Source organism: Eurosta solidaginis, chromosome 4 (assembly GCF_040869045.1).
Source record: "Eurosta solidaginis isolate ZX-2024a chromosome 4, ASM4086904v1, whole genome shotgun sequence".
NCBI lineage: Eukaryota > Metazoa > Arthropoda > Insecta > Diptera > Tephritidae > Eurosta > Eurosta solidaginis.
In genome coordinates this window covers 87,179,737-87,204,133 of record NC_090322.1, presented here as the reverse complement: position 1 = coordinate 87,204,133, position 24,397 = coordinate 87,179,737, and positions in this window count along the sequence as shown.

The window sequence follows — 24,397 nt, the reverse complement described above, 5'->3', positions numbered from 1 at the left end:
TTACTTACGCAGAATTATAGGTAGCTATCTTAAAGACAGAGTACTTCTTGTTGACACGGATCAAGGAGCTAAAGAGTACAAAATCACAGGAGGCGTCCCACAGGGATCTGTTCTCGGTCCAACGCTTTGGAATGTAATGTATGACGGGGTGCTAAAGATTGATCTACCAGAAAACACGCAAATTGTGGGATATGCTGATGATATTGCAGTGGTAGTAGTGGCCAAGAAACTGGACCTGCTTCAAGCATTATGTAATGACGCCGTAGCAAGAATAAAGGAATGGCTGACCAATACAGGACTGGAGTTGGCTAGCCAAAAGACGGAAGTGTTATTAGTAAGCTCCAAACGGTCGGCGAACGAGTTAGTCTTAACTGTCGGGGATCATCAAATCACTTCAAAGGATTCCTTAAAATACTTAGGAGTGCACATTGACTCTAAGTTAACTTTCAAAGAGCACTTCAGAGCGGTGGGGGAGAAAATTACCAAAGTTAATGGATCACTTATGCGAATAATGCCTAACATTGGTGGTCCGAGCGAAGCTATACGTCAGCTATTGTCCACAGTAACCAGCTCAATAATACTATACGCAGCACCAGTGTGGTATGGATCTAAACAGACCCATCAAAAATATATATTAGCAGCGTACCGACTTGCTTCTTTAAGAATAGCAAGTGCTTATCGGACGGTGTCCGACGACGCGATCCTGGTTCTAACCCGGAAAATCCCAGTGGACTTACTGGCAAGCGAAATGGCCGATCTGTATAACACTAATATCGATCGACCATCTGAAGAAGACAAGAAAAGAGCAAGGACACAAACAATAGCTAAGTGGCAAGAACGGTGGGAGGCCTCGAGTAAAGGGCGTTGGACTTTCACACTAGTTTGGAACGTAGCTCAATGGAATGAGCGGAAGCACGGCGAACTGAACTACCATCTCACGCAAATAATGAGTGGACATGGCGGTTTCAAAGAGTATTTATGGAAGCGTAGGATAGAGGAAGATCCTCATTGCCCAATGTGTACCACAGAGTTAGAAAACGCAGAACACGTCATGTTCTACTGCCCCCGTTTCCATGAAGAAAGACTCACCTTGCATGGAATCTTTGGGGAGGAACCTACCACGAGAAATTTAGTTTCACATATGTGCAGCAGGAAAGAATGCTGGACTGCAGTGAGCAAAATGGCATTTATAGTAATGACACGCCTGATGGATGTTGAGAGGGAGCGCAGAGAAATGCGCATGCGAAGCAGTGGTGATTAAATGGACAGTCAGAGCAAATAGCGGGAACCTGGACGCAGGGACAACAGTAGGCTCTTAAAAAATGAGAAATATGGAACGCCACCCTGAAGTAATGCGAAAGTGGTGCCGGGGTGGGCGACGGTTCCAGAACGGGGCTGTTTTTTAGTCTACGGACACACGGTTGCTGCGACGGCAAAAAAAAAAAAAAAAAAAAAGTTTAAGTTAAAGTTAAAGTTATGGTTAAGGTTAAAGTTAAAGTTAAAGTTAAAGTTAAAGGTAAAGTTAAAGTTAAAGTTAAAGTTAAAGTTAAAGTTAAAGTTAAAGTTAAAGTTAAAGTTAAAGTTAAAGTTAAAGTTAAAGCTAAAGTTAAAGTTAAAGTTAAAGTTAAGGTTAAAGTTAAAGTTAAAGTAAAGTTGAAGTAAAAGTAAAAGTAAAAGTTAAATTTAAAATTAAAGTTAAAGTTAAAATTAAAGTTAAAGTAAAAGCTAAAGTTAAAGTTAAAGTTAAATTTAAAGTTAAAGTTAAAGTTAAAGTTAAAGTTAAAATGAAAGTTAAAGTTAAAGTTAAAGTTGAAGTTGAAGTTAAAGTTAAAGTTAAAGTTAAAGTTAAAGTTAAAGTTAAAGTTAAAGTTAAAGTTAAAGTTAAAGTTAAAGTTAAAGTTAAAGTTAAAGTTAAAGTCAAAGATAAAGTTAAAGTTAAAGTAAGTTGAAGTCAAAGTTAAAGTTAAAGTTAAAGTCAAAGTTAAAGTTAAAGTTAAAGTTAAAGTTAAAGTTAAAGTTAAAGTTAAAGTTAAAGTTAAAGTTAAAGTTAAAGTTAAAGTTAAAGCTAAAGTCAAAGTTAAAGTTAAAGTTAAAGCTAAAGTTAAAGTTAAAGTTAAAGTTAAAGTTAAAGTTAAAGTTAAAGTTAAAGTTAAGGTTAAAGTTAAAGTTAAAGTTAAAGTTAAAGTTAAAGTTAAAGTTGAAGTTAAAGTTAAAGTTAAATTCAAAGTTAAAGTTAAAGTTAAAATTAAAGTTAAAATTAAAGTTAAGTTAAAATTAAAGTTAAAGTTAAAATTAAATTTAAAATTAAAGTTAAAGTTAAATTTAAATTTAAATTTAAAATTAAAGTTAAAGTTAAAGTTAATGTTAAATTAAAGTTAAATTAAAGTTAAAGTCAAAGTTAAGGTAAAAGTTAAAGTTAAAGTGAATGTTAAAGTTAAAGTTAAAGTTAAATTTAAATTTAAAATTAAAGTTAAAGTTAAAGTTAAGGTTAAAGTTAAAGTCAAAGTTAAGGTAAAAGTTAAAGTTAAAGTGAATGTTAAAGTTAAAGTTAAAGTTAAATTTAAAATTAAATTTAAAGTTAAAGTTAAAGTTAAAGTTAAAGTTAAAGTTAAAGTTAAAGTTAAAATTAAAGTTAAAGTTAAAGTTAAAGTTAAGGTTAAAGTTAAAGTTAAATTAAAGTTAAATTAAAGTTAAAGTTAAAGTGAATGTTAAAGTTAAAGTTAAAGTGAATGTTAAAGTTAAAGTTAAAGTGAATGTTAAAGTTAAAGTTGAAGTTGAAGTTAAAGTTAAAGTTAAAGTTAAAGTGAAAGTTAAAGTTAAAGTTAAAGTTAAAGTTAAAGTTAAAGTTAAAGGTAAAGTTAAAGTTAAAGGTAAAGTTAAAGTTAAAGTTAAAGTTAAAGTTAAAGTTAAAGTTAAAGTTAAAGTTAAAGTAAAAGTTAAAGTTAAAGTTAAATTTAAAGTAAAAGTAAAAGTTAAAGTTAAATTTAAAGTTAAAGTTAAAGTTGAAGTTAAAGTTAAAGTTAAAGTTAAAGTTAAAGTTAAAGTTAAGGTTAAAGTTAAAGTTAAATTTAAAGTTAAAGTTAAAGTTGAAGTTAAAGTTAAAGTTAAAGTTAAAGTTAAAGTTAAAGGTAAAGTTAAAGTTAAAGGTAAAGTTAAAGTTAAAGTTAAAGTTAAAGTTAAAGTAAAAGTAAAAGTTAAAGTTAAAGTTAAGGTTAAAATTAAAGTTAAGGTTAAAGTCAAAGTTAAAGTGTTAAAGTTAAAGTTAAAGATAAAGTCAAAGTTAAAGTTAAAGTTAAAATTAAAGTTAAAGTTAAAGTTAAAGTTAAAGTAAAAGTTAAAGTTAAAGTTAAAGTTAAAGTTAAAGTTAAAGTTAAAGTTAAAGTTAAAGTTAAAGTTAAAGTTGAAGTTGAAGTTAAAGTTAAAGTTAAAGTTAAAGTGAAAGTTAAAGTTAAAGTTAAAGTTAAAGGTAAAGGTAAAGTTAAAGTTAAAGGTAAAGTTAAAGTAAAAGTTAAAGTTAAAGTTAAAGTAAAAGTAAAAGTTAAAGTTAAATTTAAAGTTAAAGTTGAAGTTGAAGTTAAAGTTAAAGTTAAAGTAAAAGTTAAAGTTAAAGTTAAATTTAAAGTTAAAGTTAAAGTTAAAAAGTTAAAGTTAAAGTTAAGGTTAAAGTTAAAGTTAAATTTAAAGTTAAAGTTGAAGTTAAAGTTAAAATTAAAGTTAAAGTTAAATTTAAAGTTAAGGTTAAAGTTAAAGTTAAGGTTAAAGTCAAAGTTAAAGTGTTAAAGTTAAAGTCAAAGTTAAAGTTAAAGTTAAAGTTAAAGTTAAAGTTAAAGTTAAAGTTGAAGTTAAAGTTAAAGTTAAAGTTAAATTCAAAGTTAAAGTTAAAGTTAAAATTAAAGTTAAAATTAAAGTTAAAGTTAAAGTTAAAATTAAATTTAAATTTAAAATTAAAGTTAAAGTTAAATTTAAATTTAAATTTAAATTTAAAATTAAAGTTAAAGTTAAAGTTAAGGTTAAAGTTAAGGTTAAAGTTAAAGTCAAAGTTAAGGTAAAAGTTAAAGTTAAAGTGAATGTTAAAGTTAAAGTTAAAGTTAAATTTAAAATTAAATTTAAAGTTAAAGTTAAAGTTAAAGTTAAAGTTAAAATTAAAGTTAAAGTTAAAGTTAAAGTTAAGGTTAAAGTTAAAGTTAAATTAAAGTTAAATTAAAGTTAAAGTTAAAGTGAATGTTAAAGTTAAAGTTAAAGTGAATGTTAAAGTTAAAGTGAATGTTAAAGTTAAAGTTGAAGTTGAAGTTAAAGTTAAAGTTAAAGTGAAAGTTAAAGTTAAAGTTAAAGTTAAAGTTAAAGTTAAAGTTAAAGTTAAAGGTAAAGTTAAAGTTAAAGGTAAAGTTAAAGTTAAAGTTAAAGTTAAAGTTAAAGTTAAAGTTAAAGTTAAATTTAAAGTAAAAGTTAAAGTTAAATTTAAAGTTAAAGTTAAAGTTGAAGTTAAAGTTAAAGTTAAAGTTAAAGTTAAAGTTAAAGTTAAAGTAAAAGTAAAAGTTAAAGTTAAAGTTAAGGTTAAAATTAAAGTTAAGGTTAAAGTCAAAGTTAAAGTGTTAAAGTTAAAGTTAAAGTTAAAGTCAAAATTAAAGTTAAAGTTAAAATTAAAGTTAAAGTTAAAGTTAAAGTAAAAGTTAAAGTTAAAGCTAAAGTTAAAGTTAAAGTTAAAGTTAAAGATAAAGTTAAAGTTAAAGTTAAAGTTAAAGTTAAAGTTAAAGTTAAAGTTAAAGTTAAAGTTGAAGTTGAAGTTAAAGTTAAAGTTAAAGTTAAAGTGAAAGTTAAAGTTAAAGTTAAAGTTAAAGTTAAAGGTAAAGGTAAAGGTAAAGTTAAAGTTAAAGGTAAAGTTAAAGTTAAAGTTAAAGTTAAAGTTAAAGTTAAAGTAAAAGTAAAAGTAAAAGTTAAAGTTAAATTTAAAGTTAAAGTTGAAGTTGAAGTTAAAGTTAAAGTTAAAGTAAAAGTTAAAGTTAAAGTTAAATTTAAAGTTAAAGTTAAAGTTAAAGTTAAAAAGTTAAAGTTAAAGTTAAAGTTAAGGTTAAAGTTAAAGTTAAATTTAAAGTTAAAGTTAAAGTTGAAGTTAAAGTTAAAGTTAAAGTTAAATTTAAAGTTAAGGTTAAAGTTAAAGTTAAGGTTAAAGTCAAAGTTAAAGTGTTAAAGTTAAAGTCAAAGTTAAAGTTAAAGTTAAAGTTAAAGTTAAAGTTAAAGTTAAAGTTAAAGTTAAAGTTGAAGTTAAAGTTAAAGTTAAATTCAAAGTTAAAGTTAAAGTTAAAATTAAAGTTAAAATTAAAGTTAAAGTTAAAGTTAAAATTAAATTTAAATTTAAAATTAAAGTTAAAGTTAAATATAAATTTAAATTTAAAATTAAAGTTAAAGTTAAAGTTAATGTTAAATTAAAGTTAAATTAAAGTTAAAGTCAAAGTTAAGGTAAAAGTTAAAGTTAAAGTGAATGTTAAAGTTAAAGTTAAAGTTAAAGTTAAATTTAAATTTAAAATTAAAGTTAAAGTTAAAGTTAAAGTTAAGGTTAAAGTTAAAGTCAAAGTTAAGGTAAAAGTTAAAGTTAAAGTGAATGTTAAAGTTAAAGTTAAAGTTAAATTTAAAATTAAATTTAAAGTTAAAATTAAAGTTAAAGTTAAAGTTAAAGTTAAAGTTAAAATTAAAGTTAAAGTTAAAGTTAAAGTTAAAGTTAAGGTTAAAGTTAAAGTTAAATTAAAGTTAAATTAAAGTTAAAGTTAAAGTGAATGTTAAAGTTAAAGTTAAAGTGAATGTTAAAGTTAAAGTTGAAGTTGAAGTTAAAGTTAAAGTTAAAGTTAAAGTGAAAAAAAAAAAAAAAAAAAGTTAAAGTTAAAGTTATGGTTAAGGTTAAAGTTAAAGTTAAAGTTAAAGTTAACGTTAAAGTTAAAGGTAAAGTTAAAGTTAAAGTTAAAGTTAAAGTTAAAGTTAAAGTTAAAGTTAAAGTTAAAGTTAAAGTTAAAGCTAAAGTTAAAGTTAAAGTTAAAGTTAAAGTTAAGGTTAAAGTTAAAGTTAAAGTAAAGTTGAAGTAAAAGTAAAAGTTAAATTTAAAATTAAAGTTAAAGTTAAAATTAAAGTTAAAGTAAAAGTTAAAGTCAAAGTTAAAGTTAAAGTTAAATTTAAAGTTAAAGTTAAAGTTAAAGTTAAAGTTAAAGTTAAAGTTAAAGTTAAAGTTAAAGTTAAAATGAAAGTTAAAGTTAAAGTTAAAGTTGAAGTTGAAGTTAAAGTTAAAGTTAAAGTTAAAGTTAAAGTTAAAGTTAAAGTTAAAGTTAAAGTTAAAGTTAAAGTTAAAGTTAAAGTTAAAGTCAAAGTTAAAGTTAAAGTTAAAGTAAGTTGAAGTCAAAGTTAAAGTTAAAGTTAAAGTCAAAGTTAAAGTTAAATTAAAGTTAAAGTTAAAGTTAAAGTTAAAGTTAAAGTTAAAGTTAAAGTTAAAGTTAAAGCTAAAGTCAAAGTTAAAGTTAAAGTTAAAGCTAAAGTTAAAGTTAAAGTTAAAGTTAAAGTTAAAGTTAAGGTTAAAGTTAAAGTTAAAGTTAAAGTTAAAGTTAAAGTTGAAGTTAAAGTTAAAGTTAAATTCAAAGTTAAAGTTAAAGTTAAAATTAAAGTTAAAATTAAAGTTAAAGTTAAAGTTAAAATTAAATTTAAAATTAAAGTTAAAGTTAAATTTAAATTTAAATTTAAAATTAAAGTTAAAGTTAAAGTTAATGTTAAATTAAAGTTAAATTAAAGTTAAAGTCAAAGTCAAGGTAAAAGTTAAAGTTAAAGTGAATGTTAAAGTTAAAGTTAAAGTTAAAGTTAATTTAAATTTAAATTTAAAATTAAAGTTAAAATTAAAGTTAAGGTTAAGGTTAAAGTTAAAGTCAAAGTTAAGGTAAAAGTTAAAGTTAAAGTGAATGTTAAAGTTAAAGTTAAAGTTAAATTTAAAATTAAATTTAAAGTTAAAGTTAAAGTTAAAGTTAAAGTTAAAATTAAAGTTAAAGTTAAAGTTAAAGTTAAGGTTAAAGTTAAAGTTAAATTAAAGTTAAATTAAAGTTAAAGTTAAAGTGAATGTTAAAGTTAAAGTTAAAGTGAATGTTAAAGTTAAAGTTAAAGTGAATGTTAAAGTTAAAGTTGAAGTTGAAGTTAAAGTTAAAGTTAAAGTTAAAGTGAAAGTTAAAGTTAAAGTTAAAGTTAAAGTTAAAGGTAAAGTTAAAGTTAAAGGTAAAGTTAAAGTTAAAGTTAAAGTTAAAGTTAAATTTAAAGTAAAAGTTAAAGTTAAATTTAAAGTTAAAGTTAAAGTTGAAGTTAAAGTTAAAGTTAAAGTTAAAGTTAAAGTTAAAGTTAAAGTTAAAGTTAAGGTTAAAGTTAAAGTTAAATTTAAAGTTAAAGTTAAAGTTAAAGTTGAAGTTAAAGTTAAAGTTAAAGTTAAAGTTAAAGGTAAAGTTAAAGTTAAAGGTAAAGTTAAAGTTAAAGTTAAAGTTAAAGTTAAAGTTAAAGTTAAAGTTAAAGTAAAAGTAAAAGTTAAAGTTAAGGTTAAAATTAAAGTTAAGGTTAAAGTCAAAGTTAAAGTGTTAAAGTTAAAGTTAAAGTCAAAGTTAAAGTTAAAGTTAAAATTAAAGTTAAAGTTAAAGTTAAAGTAAAAGTTAAAGTTAAAGTTAAAGTTAAAGTTAAAGTTAAAGTTAAAGTTAAAGTTAAAGTTAAAGTTGAAGTTGAAGTTAAAGTTAAAGTTAAAGTTAAAGTTAAAGTGAAAGTTAAAGTTAAAGTTAAAGTTAAAGGTAAAGGTAAAAGTAAAGTTAAAGTTAAAGGTAAAGTTAAAGTTAAAGTTAAAGTTAAAGTTAAAGTTAAAGTAAAAGTAAAAGTTAAAGTTAAATTTAAAGTTAAAGTTAAAGTTGAAGTTGAAGTTAAAGTTAAAGTTAAAGTAAAAGTTAAAGTTAAAGTTAAATTTAAAGTTAAAGTTAAAGTTAAAGTTAAAGTTAAGGTTAAAGTTAAAGTTAAAGTTAAAGTTAAAGTTGAAGTTAAAGTTAAAGTTAAAGTTAAATTTAAAGTTAAGGTTAAAGTTAAAGTTAAGGTTAAAGTCAAAGTTAAAGTGTTAAAGTTAAAGTCAAAGTTAAAGTTAAAGTTAAAGTTAAAGTTAAAGTTAAAGTTAAAGTTAAAGTTGAAGTTAAAGTTAAAGTTAAATTCAAAGTTAAAGTTAAAGTTAAAATTAAAGTTAAAATTAAAGTTAAAGTTAAAGTTAAAATTAAATTTAAATTTAAAATTAAAGTTAAAGTTAAATTTAAATTTAAATTTAAAATTAAAGTTAAAGTTAAAGTTAATGTTAAATTAAAGTTAAATTAAAGTTAAAGTCAAAGTTAAGGTAAAAGTTAAAGTTAAAGTGAATGTTAAAGTTAAAGTTAAAGTTAAATTTAAATTTAAGTTTAAAATTAAAGTTAAAGTTAAGGTTAAAGTTAAAGTCAAAGTTAAGGTAAAAGTTAAAGTTAAAGTGAATGTTAAAATTAAAGTTAAATTTAAAATTAAATTTAAAGTTAAAGTTAAAGTTAAAGTTAAAGTTAAAGTTAAAGTTAAAGTTAAAGTTAAAGTTAAAGTTAAAGTTAAAGTTAAAGTTAAAGTTAAAGTTAAAGTTAAAGTTAAAGTTAAAGTTAAAATTAAAGTTAAAGTTAAAGTTAAAGTTAAAGTTAAGGTTAAAGTTAAAGTTAAATTAAAGTTAAATTAAAGTTAAAGTTAAAGTGAATGTTAAAGTTAAAGTTAAAGTGAATGTTAAAGTTAAAGTTGAAGTTGAAGTTAAAGTTAAAGTTAAAGTTAAAGTGAAAGTTAAAGTTAAAGTTAAAGTTAAAGTTAAAGTTAAAGTTAAAGTTAAAGTTAAAGTTAAAGTTAAAGTTAAAGTTAAAATTAAAGTTAAAGTTAAAGTTAAAGGTAAAGTTAAAGTTAAAGGTAAAGTTAAAGTTAAAGTTAAAGTTAAAGTTAAAGTTAAAGTAAAAGTTAAAGTTAAAGTTAAATTTAAAGTAAAAGTTAAAGTTAAATTTAAAGTTAAAGTTGAAGTTAAAGTTAAAGTTAAAGTTAAAGTTAAAGTTAAAGTTAAGGTTAAAGTTAAAGTTAAATTTAAAGTTAAAGTTAAAGTTGAAGTTAAAGTTAAAGTTAAAGTTAAAGTTAAAGTTAAAAGTAAAGTTAAAGTTAAAGGTAAAGTTAAAGTTAAAGTTAAAGTTAAAGTTAAAGTAAAAGTTAAAGTTAAAGTTAAGGTTAAAATTAAAGTTAAGGTTAAAGTCAAAGTTAAAGTGTTAAAGTTAAAGTTAAAGTCAAAGTTAAAGTTAAAGTTAAAATTAAAGTTAAAGTTAAAGTTAAAGTTAAAGTAAAAGTTAAAGTTAAAGTTAAGGTTAAAATTAAAGTTAAGGTTAAAGTCAAAGTTAAAGTGTTAAAGTTAAAGTTAAAGTCAAAGTTAAAGTTAAAGTTAAAATTAAAGTTAAAGTTAAAGTTAAAGTTAAAGTTAAAGTTAAAGTTAAAGTTAAAGTTAAAGTTAAAGTTGAAGTTGAAGTTAAAGTTAAAGTTAAAGTTAAAGTGAAAGTTAAAGTTAAAGTTAAAGTTAAAGTTAAAGGTAAAGGTAAAGTTAAAGTTAAAGGTAAAGTTAAAGTTAAAGTTAAAGTTAAAGTAAAAGTAAAAGTTAAAGTTAAATTTAAAGTTAAAGTTGAAGTTGAAGTTAAAGTTAAAGTTAAAGTAAAAGTTAAAGTTAAAGTTAAATTTAAAGTTAAAGTTAAAGTTAAAGTTAAAGTTAAAAAGTTAAAGTTAAAGTTAAGGTTAAAGTTAAAGTTAAATTTAAAGTTAAAGTTAAAGTTGAAGTTAAAGTTAAAGTTAAAGTTAAATTTAAAGTTAAGGTTAAAGTTAAAGTTAAGGTTAAAGTCAAAGTTAAAGTGTTAAAGTTAAAGTCAAAGTTAAAGTTAAAGTTAAAGTTAAAGTTAAAGTTAAAGTTAAAGTTAAAATTAAAGTTAAAGTTAAAGTTAAAGTTAAAGTTAAAGTAAAAGTTAAAGTTAAAGTTAAAGTTAAAGTTAAAGTTAAGGTTAAAGTTAAAATTAAAGTTAGAGTTAAAATTAAAGTTAAAATTAAAGTTAAAGTTAAATTTAAAGTTAAATTTAAATTTAAAATTAAAGTTAAAGTTAAAGTTAAAGTTAAAGTAAAAGTTAAAGTTAAAGTTAAAGTTAAAGTTAAAGTTAAAGTTAAAGTTAAAGTTAAAGTTAAAGTTAAAATTAAAGTTAAAGTTAAAGTTAAAGTTAAAGTTAAAGTAAAAGTTAAAGTTAAAGTTAAAGTTAAAGTTAAATTTAAAGTTAAAGTTAAAGTTAAAGTTAAAGTTAACGTCAAAGTTAAAGTTAAAGTTAAAGTTAAAGTTAAAATTAAAGTTAAAGTTAAAGTTAAAGTTAAAGTTAAAGTAAAAGTTAAAGTTAAAGTTAAAGTTAAAGTTAAAGTTAAAGTTAAGGTTAAAGTTAAAATTAAAGTTAGAGTTAAAATTAAAGTTAGAATTAAAGCTAAAGTTAAATTTAAAGTTAAATTTAAATTTAAAATTAAAGTTAAAGTTAAAGTTTAAGTTAAAGTTAAATTTAAAGCTAAAAATAAAGTTAAAGTTAAAGTGAAAGTTAAAGTTAAGGTTAAAGTTAAAATTAAAGTTAAAGTTAAAGCTAAAGTTAAAGTTAAAGTTAAAGTTAAATTTAAATTTAAAATTAAAGTTAAAGTTAAAATGAAAGTTAAAGTTAAAGTAAGAGTTAAAGTTAAAGTTCAAGTTAAAGTTAAGGTTAAAGTTAAAGTTAAAGTTAAAGTTAAAGTTAAAGTTAAAGTTAAAGTTAAAGGTAAAGTTAAAGTTAAAGTTAAAGTTAAAGTTAAAGTTAAAGTTAAAGTAAAAGTTAAAGTTAAAGTTAAAGTTAAAGTTAAAGTTAAAGTGAATTTTAAAGTTAAAGTTAAAGTTAAAGTTGAAGTTGAAGTTAAAGTTAAAGTTAAAGTGAAAGTTAAAGTTAAAGTTAAAGTTAAAGGTAAAGTTAAAGTTAAAGGTAAAGTTAAAGTTAAAGTTAAAGTTGAAGTAAAAGTTAAAGTTAAATTTAAAGTTAAAGTTGAAGTTGAAGTTAAAGTTAAAGTAAAAGTTAAAGTTAAAGTTAAATTTAAAGTTAAAGTTAAAGTTAAAAAGTTAAAGTTAAAGTTAAGGTTAAAGTTAAAGTTAAATTTAAAGTTAAAGTTAAAGTTGAAGTTGAAGTTAAAGTTAAAGTTAAAGCTAAAGTTAAATTTAAAGTTAAGGTTAAAGTTAAAGTTAAGGTTAAAGTCAAAGTTAAAGTGTTAAAGTGTTAAAGTTAAAGTTAAAGTCAAAGTTAAAGAAAAAGTTAAAGTTAAAGTTAAAGTTAAAGTTAAAATTAAAGTTAAAGTTAAAGTTAAAGTTAAAAGTTAAAGTTAAAGTTAAAGTTAAAGTTAAGGTTAAAGTTAAAATTAAAGTTAGAGTTAAAATTAAAGTTAAAATTAAAGTTAAAGTTAAAGTTAAAGTTAAAGTTAAAGTTAAAGTTAAAGTTAAAGTTAAAGTTAAAGTTAAAGTTAAAGTTAAAGTTAAAGTTAAAGTTAAAGTTAAAGTTGAAGTTGAAGTTAAAGTTAAAGTTAAAGTTAAAGTGAAAGTTAAAGTTAAAGTTAAAGTTAAAGGTAAAGGTAAAGTTAAAGTTAAAGGTAAAGTTAAAGTTAAAGTTAAAGTTAAAGTAAAAGTAAAAGTTAAAGTTAAATTTAAAGTTAAAGTTGAAGTTGAAGTTAAAGTTAAAGTTAAAGTAAAAGTTAAAGTTAAAGTTAAATTTAAAGTTAAAGTTAAAGTTAAAGTTAAAGTTAAAGTTAAAAAGTTAAAGTTAAAGTTAAGGTTAAAGTTAAAGTTAAATTTAAAGTTAAAGTTAAAGTTGAAGTTAAAGTTAAAGTTAAAGTTAAATTTAAAGTTAAGGTTAAAGTTAAAGTTAAGGTTAAAGTCAAAGTTAAAGTGTTAAAGTTAAAGTCAAAGTTAAAGTTAAAGTTAAAGTTAAAGTTAAAGTTAAAATTAAAGTTAAAGTTAAAGTTAAAGTTAAAGTTAAAGTTAAAGTAAAAGTTAAAGTTAAAGTTAAAGTTAAGGTTAAAGTTAGAATTAAAGTTAGAGTTAAAATTAAAGTTAAAATTAAAGTTAAAGTTAAATTTAAAGTTAAATTTAAATTTAAAATTAAAGTTAAAGTTAAAGTTAAAGTTTAAGTTAAAGTTAAAGTTAAAGTAAAAGTTAAAGTTAAAGTTAAAGTTAAAGTTAAAGTTAAAGTTAAAGTTAAAATTAAAGTTAAAGTTAAAGTTAAAGTTAAAGTTAAAGTAAAAGTTAAAGTTAAAGTTAAAGTTAAAGTTAAATTTAAAGTTAAAGTTAAAGTTAAAGTTAAAGTTAAAGTTAAAGCTAACGTCAAAGTTAAAGTTAAAGTTAAAGTTAAAGTTAAAATTAAAGTTAAAGTTAAAGTTAAAGTTAAAGTTAAAGTTAAAGTAAAAGTAAAAGTAAAAGTTAAAGTTAAAGTTAAAGTTAAAGTTAAAGTTAAAGTTAAAGTTAAAGTTAAAGTTAAGGTTAAAGTTAAAATTAAAGTTAGAGTTAAAATTAAAGTTAAAATTAAAGTTAAAGTTAAATTTAAAGTTAAATTTAAATTTAAAATTAAAGTTAAAGTTAAAGTTTAAGTTTAAGTTAAATTTAAAGCTAAAAATAAAGTTAAAGTTAAAGTGAAAGTTAAAGTTAAGGTTAAAGTTAAAATTAAAGTTAAAGTTAAAGCTAAAGTTAAAGTTAAAGTTAAAGTTAAATTTAAATTTAAAATTAAAGTTAAAGTTAAAATGAAAGTTAAAGTTAAAGTAAGAGTTAAAGTTAAAGTTCAAGTTAAAGTTAAGGTTAAAGTTAAAGTTAAAGTTAAAGTTAAAGTTAAAGTTAAAGTTAAAGTTAAAGTTAAAGTTAAAGTTAAAGTTAAAGTTAAAGTTAAAGGTAAAGTTAAAGTTAAAGTTAAAGTTAAAGTTAAATTTAAAGTTAAAGTTAAAGTTAAAGTTAAAGTTAAAGTTAAAGTTAAAGTAAAAGTTAAAGTTAAAGTTAAAATTAAAGTTAAAGTTAAAGTGAATTTTAAAGTTAAAGTTAAAGTTAAAGTTGAAGTTGAAGTTAAAGTTAAAGTTAAAGTGAAAGTTAAAGTTAAAGTTAAAGGTAAAGTTAAAGTTAAAGGTAAAGTTAAAGTTAAAGTTGAAGTAAAAGTTAAAGTTAAATTTAAAGTTAAAGTTGAAGTTGAAGTTAAAGTTAAAGTAAAAGTTAAAGTTAAATTTAAAGTTAAAGTTAAAGTTAAAAAGTTAAAGTTAAAGTTAAGGTTAAAGTTAAAGTTAAATTTAAAGTTAAAGTTAAAGTTGAAGTTAAAGTTAAAGTTAAAGCTAAAGTTAAATTTAAAGTTAAGGTTAAAGTTAAAGTTAAGGTTAAAGTCAAAGTTAAAGTGTTAAAGTGTTAAAGTTAAAGTTAAAGTCAAAGTTAAAGGTAAAGTTAAAGTTAAAGTTAAAGTTAAAGTTAAAGTTAAAATTAAAGTTAAAGTTAAAGTTAAAGTTAAAAGTTAAAGTTAAAGTTAAAGTTAAGGTTAAAGTTAAAATTAAAGTTAGAGTTAAAATTAAAGTTAAAATTAAAGTTAAAGTTAAATTTAAAGATAAATTTAAATTTAAAATTAAAGTTAAAGTTAAAGTTAAAGTTAAAATTAAAGTTAAAGTTAAAGTTAAAGTTAAAGTTAAAGTAAAAGTTAAAGTTAAAGTTAAAGTTAAATTTAAAATTAAAGTTAAAGTTAAAGTCAAAGTTAAAGTTAAAGTTAAAGTTAAAGTTAAAGTTAAAGTTAAAATTAAAGTTAAAGTTAAAGTTAAAGTTAAAGTTAAAGTTAAAGTTAAAGTTAAAGTTAAAGTTAAAGTTAAAGTTAAAGTTAAAGTTAAAGTTAAAGTTAAAGTAAAAGTTAAAGTTAAAGTTAAGGTTAAAGTTAAAATTAAAGTTAGAGTTAAAATTAAAGTTAAAATTAAAGTTAAAGTCAAATTTAAAGTTAAATTTAAATTTAAAATTAAAGTTAAAGTTTAAGTTAAAGTTAAATTTAAAGCTAAAAATAAAGTTAAAGTTAAAGTGAAAGTTAAAGTTAAGGTTAAAGTTAAAATTAAAGTTAAAGTTAAAGCTAAAGTTAAAGTTAAAGTTAAAGTTAAATTTAAATTTAAAATTAAAGTTAAAGTTAAAATGAAAGTTAAAGTTAAAGTTAAAGTTAAAGTTAAAGTTAAAGGTAAAGTTAAAGTTAAAGTTAAAGTTAAAGTTAAAGTTAAAGTTAAAGTTAAAGTTAAAGTTAAAGTTAAAGCTAAAGTTAAAGTTAAAGTTAAATTTAAATTTAAATTTAATATTAAAGTTTAAGTTAAAGTTAAATTTAAAGCTAAAAATAAAGTTAAAGTTAAAGTGAAAGTTAAAGTTAAGGTTAGAGTTAAAATTAAAGTTAAAGTTAAAGTTAAGGTTAAAGTTAAAATTAAAGTTAGAGTTAAAATTAAAGTTAAAATTAAAGTTAAAGTTAAATTTAAAGTTAAATTTAAATTTAAAATTAAAGTTAAAGTTAAAGTTTAAGTTAAAGTTTAATTTAAAGCTAAAAATAAAGTGTTAAAATTAAAGTTAAAGTTAACGTTAAAGTTAAAGTTAAAGTTAAAGTTACAGTTAAAGATAAAGTTAAAGTTAAATTTAAAGTTAAAGTTAAAGTTAAAGTTAAAGTTAAAGTTAAAGTTAAAGTTAAGGTTAAAGTTAAAGTTAAATTTAAAGTTAAAGTTAAAGTTGAAGTTAAAGTTAAAGTTAAAGTTAAAGGTAAAGTTAAAGTTAAAGGTAAAGTTAAAGTTAAAGTTAAAGTAAAAGTTAAAGTTAAAGTTAAAGTTAAAGTTAAGGTTAAAATTAAAGTTAAGGTTAAAGTCAAAGTTAAAGTGTTAAAGTTAAAGTTAAAGTCAAAGTTAAAGTTAAAGTTAAAGTTAAAGTTAAAGTTAAAGTTAAAGTTAAAATTAAAGTTAAAGTTAAAGTAAAAGTAAAAGTTAAAGTTAAAGTTAAAGTTAAAATTAAAGTTAAAGTTAAAGTTAAAGTTAAAGTTAAAGTTGAAGTGAATGTTAAAGTTAAAGTTAAAGTTAAAGTTAAAGTTAAAGTTAAAGTTAAAGTTAAAGTTAAAGTGAAAGTTAAAGTTAAAGTTAAAGGTAAAGTTAAAGTTAAAGGTAAAGTTAAATTTAAAGTTAAAGTAAAAGTAAAAGTTAAAGTTAAATTTAAAGTTAAAGTTGAAGTTGAAGTTGAAGTTAAAGTTAAAGTTAAATTTAAAGTTAAAGTTAAAGTTAAAGTTAAAGTTAAAGTTAAAGTTAAAGTTAAAGTTAAAGTTAAAGTTAAAGTTAAAGTTAAAGTTAAAGTTAAAGTTAAAGTTAAAGTTAAAGTTAAAGTTAAAGTTAAAGTTAAAGTTAAAGTTGAAGTTAAAGTTAAAGTTAAAGTTAAAATTAAAGTCAAAGTTAAAGTGAAAGTTAAAGTGAAAGTTAAAGTTAAAGTTAAAGGTAAAGTTAAAGTTAAAGTTAAAGTTAAAGTTAAAGTTAAAGTTAAAGTTAAAGTTAAAGTTAAAGTTACAGTTAAAGTTAAAGTTAAAGTTAAAGTTAAAGTTAAAGTTAAAGTTAAAGTTAAAGTTAAAGTTAAAGTTAAAGTTAAAGTTAAAGTTAAAGTTAAAGTTAAAGTTAAAGTTAAAGTTAAAGTTAAAGTTAAAGTTAAAGTTAAAGTTAAAGTTAAAGTTAAAGTTAAAGTTACAGTTAAAGTTAAGGTTAAAGTTAAAGTCAAAGTTAAAGTTAAAGTTAAAGTTAAAGTTAAAGTTAAAGTTAAAATTAAAGTTAAAGTTAAAGTTAAAGTTAAAGTTAAAGTAAAAGTAAAAGTTAAAGTTAAAGTTAAAGTTAAAGTTAAATTTAAAGTTAAAGTTAAAGTTAAAGTCAAAGTTAAAGTTAAAGTTAAAGTTAAAGTTAAAGTTAAAATTAAAGTTAAAGTTAAAGTTAAAGTTAAAGTAAAAGTAAAAGTTAAAGTTAAAGTTAAAGTTAAAGTTAAATTTAAAGTTAAAGTTAAAGTTAAAGTCAAAGTTAAAGTTAAAGTTAAAGTTAAAGTTAAAGTTAAAGTTAAAGTTAAAATTAAAGTTAAAGTTAAAGTTAAAGTTAAAGTAAAAGTTAAAGTTAAAGTTAAAGTTAAAGTTAAAGTTAAAGTTAAAGTTAAGGTTAAATTTAAAATTAAAGTTAGAGTTAAAATTAAAGTTAAAATTAAAGTTAAAGTTAAATTTAAAGATAAATTTAAATTTAAAATTAAAGTTAAAGTTAAAGTTTAAGTTAAAGTTAAATTTAAAGCTAAAAATAAAGTTAAAGTTAAAGTGAAAGTTAAAGTTAAGGTTAAAGTTAAAATTAAAGTTAAAGTTAAAGCTAAAGCTAAAGTTAAAGTTAAAGTTAAAGTTAAATTTAAATTTAAAATTAAAGTTAAAGTTAAAATGAAAGTTAAAGTTAAAGTTAAGTCAAAGTTAAAGTTAAAGTTAAAGTAAAAGTTAAAGTTAAAGTTAAAGTTAAAGTTCAAGGTAAAGTTAAGGTTAAAGTTAAAGTTAAAGTTAAAGTTAAAGGTAAAGTTAAAGTTAAAGTTAAAGTTAAAGTTAAAGTTAAAGTTAAAGTTAAAGTTAAAGTTAAAGTTAAAGTTAAAGTTAAAGTTAAAGTTAAAGTTAAAGTTAAAATTAAAGTTAAAGTTAAAGTTAAAGTAAAAGTTAAAGTTAAAGTTAAAGTTAAAGTTAAAGTGAATTTTAAAGTTAAAGTTAAAGTTGAAGTTGAAGTTAAAGTTAAAGTTAAAGTGAAAGTTAAAGTTAAAGTTAAAGGTAAAGTTAAAGTTAAAGGTAAAGTTAAAGTTAAAGTTAAAGTTAAAGTAAAAGTTAAAGTTAAATTTAAAGTTAAAGTTGAAGTTGAAGTTGAAGTTAAAGTTAAAGTTAAAGTGAAAGTTAAAGTTAAAGTTAAATTTAAAGTTAAAGTTAAAGTTAAAAAGTTAAAGTTAAGGTTAAAGTTAAAGTTAAATTTAAAGTTAAAATTAAAGTTGAAGTTAAAGTTAAAGTTAAAGCTAAAGTTAAATTTAAAGTTAAGGTTAAAGTTAAAGTTAAGGTTAAAGTCAAAGTTAAAGTGTTAAAGTGTTAAAGTTAAAGTTAAAGTCAAAGTTAAAGTTAAAGTTAAAGTTAAAATTAAAGTTAAAGTTAAAGTTAAAGTTAAAAGTTTAAGTTAAAGTTAAAGTTAAGGTTAAAGTTAAAATTAAAGTTAGAGTTAAAATTAAAGTTAAAATTAAAGTTAAAGTTAAATTTAAAGTTAAATTTAAATTTAAAATTAAAGTTAAAGTTAAAGTTAAAGTTAAAATTAAAGTTAAAGTTTAAGTTAAAGTTAAAGTAAAAGTTAAAGTTAAAGTTAAAGTTAAAGTTAAAGTTAAAGTTAAAGTTAAAGTTAAATTTAAAGTTAAAGTTAAAGTTAAAGTTAAAGTTAAAGTCAAAGTTAAAGTTAAAGTTAAAGTTAAAGTTAAAGTTAGTGTTAAAGTTAAAATTAAAGTTAAAGTTAAAGTTAAAGCTAAAGTTAAAGTTAAAGTTAAAGTTAAAGTTAAAGTTAAAGTAAAAGTTAAAGTTAAAGTTAAAGTTAAGGTTAAAGTTAAAATTAAAGTTAGAGTTAAAATTAAAGTTAAAATTAAAGTTAAAGTTAAATTTAAAGTTAAATTTAAATTTAAAATTAAAGTTAAAGTTAAAGTTTAAGTTAAAGTTAAATTTAAAGCTAAAAATAAAGTTAAAGTTAAAGTGAAAGTTAAAGTTAAGGTTAAAGTTAAAATTAAAGTTAAAGTTAAAGCTAAAGTTAAAGTTAAAGTTAAAGTTAAATTTAAATTTAAAATTAAAGTTAAAGTTAAAATGAAAGTTAAAGTTAAGTCAAAGTTAAAGTTAAAGTTAAAGTAAAAGTTAAAGTTAAAGTTAAAGTTCAAGTTAAAGTTAAGGTTAAAGTTAAAGTTAAAGTTAAAGTTAAAGGTAAAGTTAAAGTTAAAGTTAAAGTTAAAGTTAAAGTTAAAGTTAAAGTTAAAGTTAAAGTTAAAGTTAAAGTTAAAGTTAAAGTTAAAGTTAAAGTTAAAGTTAAAGTTAAAGTTAAAGTTAAAGCTAAAGTTAAAGTTAAAGTTAAAGTTAAGGTTAAAGTTAAAGTTAAAGTAAAGTTGAAGTAAAAGTAAAAGTTAAATTTAAAATTAAAGTTAAAGTTAAAATTAAAGTTAAAGTAAAAGTTAAAGTTAAAATGAAAGTTAAAGTTAAAGTTAAAGTTAAAGTTAAAGTTAAAGTTAAAGTTAAAGTTAAAGTTAAAGTTAAAGTTAAAGTTAAAGTCAAAGTTAAAGTTAAAGTAAGTTAAAGACAACGTTAAAGTTAAAGTTAAAGTCAAAGTTAAAGTTAAAGTTAAAGTTAAAGTCAAAGTTAAAGTTAAAGTTAAAGTTAAAGTTAAAGTTAAAGTTAAAGTTAAAGTTAAAGTTAAAGTTAAAGTTAAAGTTAAAGTCAAAGTTAAAGTTAAAGTAAGTTAAAGACAACGTTAAAGTTAAAGTTAAAGTCAAAGTTAAAGTTAAAGTTAAAGTTAAAGACAAAGTTAAAGTTAAAGTAAGTTAAAGACAACGTTAAAGTTAAAGTTAAAGTCAAAGTTAAAGTTAAAGTTAAAGTTAAAGTTAAAGTTAAAGTTAAAGTTAAAGTTAAAGTTAAAGTTAAAGTTAAAGTTAAAAAGTTAAAGTTAAAGTTAAGGTTAAAGTTAAAGTTAAATTTAAAGTTAAATTTAAAGTTGAAGTTAAAGTTAAAGTTAACGTTAAAGTTAAAGTAAAAGTTAAGGTTAAAGTCAAAGTTAAAGTTAAAGTGTTAGAGTGTTAAAGTTAAAGTTAAAGTTAAAGTTAAAGTTAAAGTTAAAGTTAAAGTTAAAGTTAAAGTTAAAGTTAAAGTTAAAGTTAAAGTTAAAGTTAAAGTTAAAGTTAAAGTTAAAGTTAAAGTTAAAGTTAAAGTTAAAGTTAAAGTTAAAGTTAAAGTTAAAGTTAAAGTTAAAGTTAAAGTTAAAGTTAAAGTTAAAGTGAAAGTTAAAGTTAAAGTTAAAGGTAAAGTTAAAGTTAAAGTTAAAGTTAAAGTTAAAGTTAAAGTTAAAGCTAAAGTTAAAGTTGAAGTTGAAGTTAAAGTTAAAGTTAAAGTTAAGGTTAAAGTTAAAGTTAAATTTAAAGTTAAAGTTAAAGTTAAAGTTGAAGTTAAAGTTAAAGTTAACGTAAAGTTAAAGTAAAAGTTAAAGTTAAAGTTAATGTTAAAGTTAAAGTTAAAATTAAAGTTAAATTTAAATTTAAAATTAAAGTTAAAGTTAAAGTTAAAGTTAAAGTTAAAATAAAAGTAAAAGTTAAAGTTAAATTTAAATTAAAGTTAAATTTAAAGTTAAAGTTAAAGTTAAAGTCAAAGTTAAGGTTGAAGTTAAAGTGAATGTTAAAGTTAAAGTTAAGGTTAAAGTTAAAGTCAAAGTTAAAGTTTAAGTAAAAGTTAAAGTTAAAGTTAAAGTTAAAGTTAAAATTAAAGTTAAAGTTAAGGTTAAAGTTAAAGTTAAAGTTAACATTAAGTTAAAGTTAAAGTTAAAGTTAAAGTTAAAGTTAAAGTTAAAATTAAAGTTAAAGTTAAAGTTAAATTTAAATTTAATATTAAAGTTTAAGTTAAAGTTAAATTTAAAGCTAAAAATAAAGTTAAAGTTAAAGTGAAAGTTAAAGTTAAGGTTAAAGTTAAAATTAAAGTTAAAGTTAAAGTTAAAGTTAAATTTAAATTTAAAATTAAAGTTAAAGTTAAAGTTTTAATGAAAGTTAAAGTTAAAGTCAAAGTTAAAGTTAAAGTTAAAGTTAAAGTTAAAGTTAAAGTTAAAGTTAAAGTTAAAGTTAAAGTTAAAGTTAAAGTTAAAGTTAAGGTTAAGGTTAAAGTTAAAGTTAAAGTTAAAGTTAAAGTTAAAGTTAAAGTTAAAGTTAAAGTTAAAGTTAAAGTTAAAGTTAATGTTAAGGTTAAAGTTAAAGGTAAAGTTAAAGTTAAAGTTAAAGTTAAAGTTAAAGTTAAAGTTAAAGTTAAAGTTAAAGTTGAAGGTAAAGTTAAAGTTAAAGTTAAAGTTAAAGTTAAAGCTAAAGTTAAAGTTAAAGTTAAAGTTAAAGTTAAAGTTAAAGTTAAGGTTAAAGTTAAAGTTAAAGTAAAGTTGAAGTAAAAGTAAAAGTTAAATTTAAAATTAAAGTTAAAGTTAAAATTAAAGTTAAAGTAAAAGTTAAAGTTAAAGTTAAAATGAAAGTTAAAGTTAAAGTTAAAGTTGAAGTTGAAGTTGAAGTTAAAGTTAAAGTTAAAGTTAAAGTTAAAGTTAAAGTTAAAGTTAAAGTTAAAGTTAAAGTTAAAGTTAAAGTTAAAGTTAAAGTTAAAGTTAAAGTTAAAGTTAAAGTTAAAGTTAAAGTTAAAGTTAAAGTTAAAGTTAAAGTTAAAGTTAAAGTTAAAGTTAAAGTTAAAGTTAAAGTTAAAGTTAAAGTTAAAGTTAAAGTTAAAGTTAAAGTTAAAGTTAAAGTTAAAGTTAAAGTTAAAGTTAAAGTTAAAGCTAAAGTTGAAGTGGAAGTTAAAGTTAAAGTTAAAGTTAAAGTTAAAGTTAAAGTTAAAGTTAAAGTTAAAGTTAAAGTTAAAAAGTTAAAGTTAAAGTTAAGGTTAAAGTTAAAGTTAAATTTAAAGTTAAAGTTAAAGTTGAAGTTAAAGTTAAAGTTAAAGTTAAAGTTAACGTTAAAGTTAAAGTAAAAGTTAAAGTTAAAGTTAAAGTTAAAGTTAAAGTTAAAGTTAAAGTTAAAGTTAATGTTAAAGTTAAAGTTAAAGTTAAAGTTAAAGTTAAAGTTAAATTTAAATTTAAAATTAAAGTTAAAGTTAAAGTTAAAATAAAAGTAAAAGTTAAAGTTAAAGTTAAATTAAAGTTAAATTTAAAGTTAAAGTTAAAGTCAAAGTTAAGGTTGAAGTTAAGGTGAATGTTAAAGTTAAAGTTAAGGTTAAAGTTAAAGTCAAAGTTAAAGTTAAAGTAAAAGTTAAAGTTAAAATTAAATTAAAGTTAAATTTAAAGTTAAAGTTAAAGTTAAAGTCAAAGTTAAGGTTGAAGTTAAGGTGAATGTTAAAGTTAAAGTTAAGGTTAAAGTTAAAGTCAAAGTTAAAGTTAAAGTTAAAGTTAAAGTTAAAGTTAAAGTTAAAGTTAAAGTTAAAGTTAAAGTTAAAGTTAAAGTTAAAGTTAAAGTTAAAGTTGAAGTTAAAATTAAAGTTAAAGTTAAAGTTCAAGTTAAAGTTAAAGTTAAAGTTAAGGTTAAGGTTAAAGTTAAAGTTAAAGTTAAAGTTAAGATCGCGGGTTCGAATCGAGCTCAAGGCCTAACAATAATTTTTTATCATTATTATTGTTATGATAAATTTTTTCTTAATTGAAAAAATTTTTAAATTAGAATAGAAGAAAGAAAAAATTTTAGACAACTGCCAAAGCTCGTTGTATAGATCCATTTCGGGAACTGCTAAATTCCTTCATCGGCAACGTTTAGGCGCCGCTGCTATAACCATTCAGCCATCACAGCGGTTTTTTGTTTGTCTTCATTAATCCTACTTCTATTCTGGTTCGTGCCAATTGATATTCACAACACTGCGACACCTGTTGCAGAATGGATGTGAAAATTGGACTTGTTTGATGGCAATACCGCCATAGTGTCATATTTTATTGACACTTTTTCCCCGTGCTCTGGGATGTATTAACAATTTTTGTTGTTATATCGGCCTACTGATTTTAAGATCGCGGGTTCGAATCGAGCTCAAGGCCTAACAATAATTTTTTATCATTATTATTGTTATGATAAATTTTTTCTTAATTGAAAAAATTTTTAAATTAGAATAGAAGAAAGAAAAAATTTTAGACAACTGCCAAAGCTCGTTGTATAGATCCATTTCGGGAACTGCTAAATTCCTTCATCGGCAACGTTTAGGCGCCGCTGCTATAACCATTCAGCCATCACAGCGGTTTTTTGTTTGTCTTCATTAATCCTACTTCTATTCTGGTTCGTGCCAATTGATATTCACAACACTGCGACACCTGTTGCAGAATGGATGTGAAAATTGGACTTGTTTGATGGCAATACCGCCATAGTGTCATATTTTATTGACACTTTTTCCCCGTGCTCTGGGATGTATTAACAATTTTTGTTGTTATATCGGCCTACTGATTTTAAGATCGCGGGTTCGAATCGAGCTCAAGGCCTAACAATAATTTTTTATCATTATTATTGTTATGATAAATTTTTTCTTAATTGAAAAAATTTTTAAATTAGAATAGAAGAAAGAAAAAATTTTAGACAACTGCCAAAGCTCGTTGTATAGATCCATTTCGGGAACTGCTAAATTCCTTCATCGGCAACGTTTAGGCGCCGCTGCTATAACCATTCAGCCATCACAGCGGTTTTTTGTTTGTCTTCATTAATCCTACTTCTATTCTGGTACGTGCCAATTGATATTCACAACACTGCGACACCTGTTGCAGAATGGATGTGAAAATTGGACTTGTTTGATGGCAATACCGCCATAGTGTCATATTTTATTGACACTTTTTCCCCGTGCTCTGGGATGTATTAACAATTTTTGTTGTTATATCGGCCTACTGATTTTAAGATCGCGGGTTCGAATCGAGCTCAAGGCCTAACAATAATTTTTTATCATTATTATTGTTATGATAAATTTTTTCTTAATTGAAAAAATTTTTAAATTAGAATAGAAGAAAGAAAAAATTTTAGACAACTGCCAAAGCTCGTTGTATAGATCCATTTCGGGAACTGCTAAATTCCTTCATCGGCAACGTTTAGGCGCCGCTGCTATAACCATTCAGCCATCACAGCGGTTTTTTGTTTGTCTTCATTAATCCTACTTCTATTCTGGTTCGTGCCAATTGATATTCACAACACTGCGACACCTGTTGCAGAATGGATGTGAAAATTGGACTTGTTTGATGGCAATACCGCCATAGTGTCATATTTTATTGACACTTTTTCCCCGTGCTCTGGGATGTATTAACAATTTTTGTTGTTATATCGGCCTACTGATTTTAAGATCGCGGGTTCGAATCGAGCTCAAGGCCTAACAATAATTTTTTATCATTATTATTGTTATGATAAATTTTTTCTTAATTGAAAAAATTTTTAAATTAGAATAGAAGAAAGAAAAAATTTAGACAACTGCCAAAGCTCGTTGTATAGATCCATTTCGGGAACTGCTAAATTCCTTCATCGGCAACGTTTAGGCGCCGCTGCTATAACCATTCAGCCATCACAGCGGTTTTTTGTTTGTCTTCATTAATCCTACTTCTATTCTGGTTCGTGCCAATTGAGAAAAAATTTATCATAACAATAATAATGATAAAAAATTATTGTTAGGCCTTGAGCTCGATTCGAACCCGCGATCTTAAAATCAGTAGGCCGATATAACAACAAAAATTGTTAATACATCCCAGAGCACGGGGAAAAAGTGTCAATAAAATATGACACTATGGCGGCATTGCCATAAAACAAGTCCAATTTTCACATCCATTCTGCAACAGATGTCGCAGTGTTGTGAATATCAATTGGCACGAACCAGAATAGAAGTAGGATTAATGAAGACAAACAAAAAACCGCTGTGATGGCTGAATGGTTATAGCAGCGGCGCCTAAACGTTGCCGATGAAGGAATTTAGCAGTTCCCGAAATGGATCTATACAACGAGCTTTGGCAGTTGTCTAAAATTTTTTCTTTCTTCTATTCTAATTTAAAAATATTTTCAATTAAGAAAAAATTTATCATAACAATAATAATGATAAAAAATTATTGTTAGGCCTTGAGCTCGATTCGAACCCGCGATCTTAAAATCAGTAGGCCGATATAACAACAAAAATTGTTAAAGTTAAAGTTAAAGTTAAAGTTAAAGTTAAAGTTAAAGTTAAAGCTAAAGTTAAAGTTAAAGTTAGGTTAAAGTTAAAGTTAAAGTAAAGTTGAAGTAAAAGTAAAAGTTAAATTTAAAATTAAAGTTAAAGTTAAAATTAAAGTTAAAGTAAAAGTTAAAGTTAAAGTTAAAGTTAAAATGAAAGTTAAAGTTAAAGTTAAAGTTAAAGGTAAAGTAAAAGTTAAAGTTAAAGTTAAAGTTAAAGCTAAAGTTAAAGTTAAAGTTAGGTTAAAGTTAAAGTTAAAGTAAAGTTGAAGTAAAAGTAAAAGTTAAATTTAAAATTAAAGTTAAAGTTAAAATTAAAGTTAAAGTAAAAGTTAAAGTTAAAGTTAAAGTTAAAATGAAAGTTAAAGTTAAAGTTAAAGTTGAAGTTGA